The sequence below is a fragment of the Monodelphis domestica genome, chromosome 2 (assembly GCF_027887165.1).
Source record: "Monodelphis domestica isolate mMonDom1 chromosome 2, mMonDom1.pri, whole genome shotgun sequence".
Taxonomy (NCBI): Eukaryota; Metazoa; Chordata; class Mammalia; order Didelphimorphia; family Didelphidae; genus Monodelphis; species Monodelphis domestica.
The window spans coordinates 509,153,191-509,158,766 of record NC_077228.1 but is presented as its reverse complement, the minus strand read 5'-3'; the positions used below and the strand labels follow the sequence as shown (position 1 = coordinate 509,158,766).

Here is a 5,576-nt window from a genome sequence, read left to right as displayed (position 1 = left end):
TTGTATTGTCTAAGGTATCACAGTATTGATTATTCATAGAAGGGAAAAGAAACAAAATTCCCCTTAAACAGCATGTTCATGCCATACATTTTGTTAAAAAGTGATTTAACAAAAGTAAAGAGAACATATCTGAAAATATGCATCAGTGGGAATGAAGACATCAAATATTTTCTCTTAACACCTTATACAAAATAACTTATTCATACAAGTCTAGGAAACATGCTTTTGCTCCATGAATTGGAATGCTTTAATCTACTTCCATATGCGATGTGTTATCATCTCCTTCAAGAGGTGGCATTTCCTCAGTTATAATTGCATTGGTTTCTTCAGTTGTTGAATCATCTTCATCAATTCCAAGACCCAGTTTGATCATTCTGTAGATCCGATTGGCATGTGTCTGGGGATCTTCCAAACTGAACCCAGAAGACAGCAGTGCAGTCTCATACAACAAGATGACCAGATCCTTCACTGATTTATCTTTTTGTCAGCCTCTGCCTTTTGCCTTAGAGTTTCAATAATGGAATGGTCAGGGTTTATCTCCAAGTGTTTCTTTGCTGCCATGTAAACAATTGTTGAGTTGTCTCTTAGTGCCTGAGCCTTCATAATTCTTTCCATATTTGCTGTCCAGCCGTATGTGCTTGTGACAATGCATCATGGGGAAGTAACCAATCGATTTGACACAACTACCTTTTCAACTTTATTTTCAAGGATATCTTTCATAATTTTGCAGAGGTTTTCAAACCTTGCCTTTTTCTCCTCCTGTTTCTTTTTTTCATCTTCATCTTTTAGGAGTTCCAAACCCTCTTTGGTAACAGACACTAAGGTCTTGCCTTCAAACTCCTTTAGCTGTTGCACACAGTACTCATCAATAGGTTCAATCATATATATTACTTCTAAACCATGCTTCCAAAGACATTCAACAAATGCTGAATTAGCCACTTGGTCCTTGGTTTCACCAGTGATATAAAAGATATGCTTCTGGTTCTCCTTCATCCTTGTGCAATAGTCCTTAAGAGAAACCATCTCATCACCAGAAGCAGAAGTATAGTTATCTCAGCAATTCTGAAAGTTTCTTTCGGTTCTGGGAGTCTTCATATATTCCAAGCTTAATGTTTTTAGAAAACTGCTTATAAAACATTTTGTAATTTTTTTTATCCTCTGCCAGTTCAGTGAAGAATTCCAAGAACTTTTTAACCAAGTTCTTCTTAATCACTTTCAGAATCTTGCTTTGCTGCAGAATTTCCCATGAAATCTTCACAGTCCACCACTCCTCTAATGAAATTCAGATATTCAGGGATCAGCTCTTCACAGTTATCCATGATGAAAACCCTGCACACATACAATTTGATGTTATTCTTTTTCTTTCTATTCTCAAATAAGTCAAAGGGGGCATGTCATGGTACAAAGAGAAGGGCTTGGAATTCCAACTGTCCTCCCACTGAGAAGTGTTTCACAGCTAAATGATCTTCCCAGTCATTTGTCAAACTCTCATAGAATTCTCCGTATTCTTCATTAGTAATATTATCAGGATTTCTGGTCCAAATTGGTTTGATTTTGTTAAGCTCTTCTTGATCAATAGATTTTTCTTTAATTTTCTTCTTTTTCTTCCTATCACCATCTTTCTTTTCTTCTTCTTCATTGAACCCAACATCTTCTATCTCTGGTTTATACTCAGACTCTTTTTCTTCTTTTTCCTTCTCCTGTTTCTCTTCTTCTTCCTCTGCTTCATCATCACTGACTTCTTTATCCCATTCTTTTTCCACAAAAAGTATAATTGGATAGACAATGAATTGAGAGTGCTTCTCCACAATTTCCTTTATTCTTCTTTCCTCCAAGTACTCAGTTTGGTCCTCTTTCAGATGCAGAATTACCTTTGTTCTCCAACCCATAGGTTCATCTATATCAGCCCTAACAATGAATGATCCTCCTGCCAAAGACTCCCAGGCATCTGCTCATCATCGTTATGTTTAGTAATAATGGTCACTTTCTCAGCAACCAGATAGGCAGAGTAAAAACCAATACCAAACTGACCAATCATGGAGATATCTGCACCAGCCTATAATGCTTCCATAAAAGCCTTGGTTCCAGACTTTGCTATTGTACCAAGATTGTTGATCAAATCAGCTTTGGTCATTCCAATACCAGTATCCACAATGGTAAGGGTGCAATCATCTTTGTTTGGAACGATACTAATGTTTAGCTCTTTCCCAGAATCTAGTTTACTTGGATACATCAAACTCTCATATCTGATTTTGTCCAAAGCATCAGATGAATTTGAAATTAGCTCTCTCAAAAGGATCTCTTTATTAGAATAGAACATATTAATTATTAAAGACATCAATTGAGCGACTTCTGCCTGAAAGGCAAAAGTCTCCACTTCCTCTTCCTCCATAGGTTGGTCCTGTGTCTGTGTTTCCTCAGGCATCTTGGCAGAGAGTGTGGTAACTCAAAGGCTTCTGATGGCAGCAAGATGAAGAGCAAACTGGCCTCTCCGGTCTCTTTACAGTTCCCTTCTCTATCCTTCAGGTTCCTTTTGTCAGTACTCTGGGATTCTCCATAGTGAGGGGGAACATGGGTTTGAGAAATCCCAAACTGGATGAATCGTAGAGACTGGGCAGGCCCAAATGGAAAAGGGTTGTAGGGAGATGAATTTCCTCCCCTGAATCTCAGGCAAGATAATTTAAAAGACCAGTGGTAGAAAGAAAAAACATCCTAAAACTGGAAGCTGTTTGAGATAGGTAATGCACTGCTCTTTCATAGAATGCGTCATGCTTATAACTTACTTCCTGTTTGGAAGAGTAAAAACTTCTTCCCTTCCCTTTCCCCCATGAGGAAAAATGCTAGGGAGCACTATGTTTTCCCAGCCACGTGGAGAGGGAGTTAAGAGGCTAATTGTTGCCTAAGGAAAGCACACCCCCGTTTTTACCAGCTTCCAAGAGAGTGGGTCCAAGTATTCCTAGCTTCTCAGCAGCAGCTACCAGCAGCCCGGCAAGAACACAATAATAGTCTGGGCCGGGGTTAGGGCTGGAGTGGAGACTGATTCAGAAGCAGTAGTAGGAACAGAGCTAGAGATCAGGAGGAGGATTGCTAGAGGCAGCAGGGAGGAACTGAGGAACATGGCTTCAAGAAGAGCCCCCCCCCCAAATAGTCTGGCCATTAGGGAGAGCAACTGGCAAAAAGCAGGGAAAGAAAAGGGCAGCAGCTCCAAAGAGAGTTTGGAGTTTGTGAGGGTGGATGGGTGGGTGGGTGGGGGTGAAAAGCCTTGGTAAGAGAAACATGGCTTAAAAAATGTATCTAGGCTATCTTAAAAGAACTGAGTTTTTCTCATCGCTTTTGGTTGCCAAAAATGTAAAAATTAAAATTAAATCTCAATAATAAAAATATTATATTTTAGGAGATTTATTAATAATCATTAGAAATCAAGGAATAAAGAGGATACAAAATAAAGACCATGTGTCCATGGCTGATCAGCCAGTTCAAATGCCTGCCTTACCACCACCAAGCTCAGGACAGGAAGTCAAGAGGCAGGACCCTCTTTGTCCCCACCTAATATCTCTTGTCTACAGGAAGTGAGTAATGACAGGAAGTCAGTGGACTCCCAGGAAATGTAGTTCTTTTTTAGGGTAACAAATTTTTAAATTTTACAAATGGAAAACACCCCACAAGTATAAGAGTCCTTTGAATAGAGTAGAGCCACAGCTGAGTGACTCTTAGATAGCACAAGGAGGTCCGTAATCCCATCTTGTTCATGAGCACACGTGTGAATACACACACACACACACACACACACACACACACACACACACGAATAAAAGGACCTTTTTACAGCTTCCTTATTAATGACAACAGGAGTGACTATGGTGCCCAATCCGCCTCTTCTATGAAATCTGATAACTTTGATCAGACAAACAAGCAAGCAACATGCATTTATTAAGCACCTACTATATGCCAAGCACTGGAAACACAAAGAATGAACCAGTCTGTCTCTGCTTTCAAATATCTTACATTCTATTGTGAAATTGGAAACTGTTACCCTAAAAATTACGATTCCCAGAATCATAATTTTTAGGGTAACAGTTTCCAATTTCACACTACCAAGGGAGCCAAAAGGTGCATATATAGCTATATACACTATAGACACAAAAATAAACCAAAGGATGATAATAATAATGATGATTAAAATCTTAGTGCTTTATAGAAACTCTCATTTGATCACCATCCTGTGAAATAGGTGCTTTTATCTATCTATCTATCTATCTATCTATCTATCTATCTATCTATCTATCTATCTATCATCTAATTATTTATCTATATTAATTAATTTGTTTGTTGGCTAGCAACATCTCTCTCCCTCCCCCCACCCCTGCTCTGCACTAGAAAAGAAGGCATCACTTGGGAAAAAACATATATATAAACTATGTCTTTCATGTTTCTGTTTATCAGTTCTTTCTCTGGAGGGGAGGTGGACATTCACAAGTTATTTCTCAAACAATTCTGTAGCTATATATAATGTTCTCTTGGTTCTACCCATTTCATTTTGTAGGGGCTTTTATTATCCTCATTTTACAGAAAAGAAAACTGAAGGAGAAAAAGGTTACACAGCTTGCTCATGGCCAGAGTGTGTGTGTTAGAGATGGGACTTAAAACCCGAATTTTCCCAACTCAGAGGCCAGCTATCTCTCCATTCTAGAATACCATCTCTTATACAGATAATGAAGACATTTTAAAGCATTTCTTCCCCCTGGAGAAAATTACTTATCTATGAAGTTTTTCATTCAGAAAGTTTTCAGCCATTTGGCTTTTAAATCCATATCTTGTGTTTCCCTTTGGAGAGGAAAAAGTCTAGATACTGTAATTATATTCCACAAACCACTTTTAAAAATTACATTTTTGGGAAAAGCCATAGTTTGAAAATTATGCCCTTAACCTACCCTGCAAACAGCTGCCAAACAAACACTCTTCCTTTAACAAGGCTTTCATTCCGTCACTCCCCCATTCAAAGACCTACAGTGGCTCCCCGTTTCCTAATGCATCAAACCTAAATGGACCTGAATGCCTGCTCTGGCTCAGTCCACTCTTATATCCAACAAGCAATTGAGTCAGTAATAGCAAAAAGAAGCCTGAATTATGGACATTATTCCCTCAACATAAACCTTTTATTCTGGTCAGGCCAACCTCTTGACAGGACAGTAAATGCATTACGCTCCTTCTGCCCTCTGTGCCTCTGCTCATACTATTTTTCCAATCTAGGATGTCCTTCTTCCCCCAAACATATGCTACTTCACAATCTGCTTTTTTCCATTAAAGTCACAGCCCTGAATGGGCTTCATTAGGCTGCATAAGCTGTTGCAGTGGTTAATTGACTGTCTGGGGACCAGAGATCCAGCTGAGGTGAAACTCTGCTTTTTCAGCAGAATCATTTGGAGATAGCTGAGATACTGCATCCCTCCCCCCATTGCTTTCATCCATTCATCAGCATTTTTGAAACAATTATGCAGGCCCAGGGTAAAGTGTGAGATTGGACACTATCCAGGGAGGCAGGTGAAAAATAGATTGTTACAGGAGAGTATTCAGCA

The 5,576-nt window shown here is 39.1% G+C and overlaps 1 pseudogene; it reads right to left on the bottom strand.

Annotated features, from left to right (window-relative positions):
• Positions 1–210: 210 nt before the first annotated feature.
• On the bottom strand, positions 211–2,446 carry LOC100011561 (heat shock protein HSP 90-alpha-like; annotated as a pseudogene).
• Between the last annotated feature and the right edge of the window lie 3,130 nt (positions 2,447–5,576).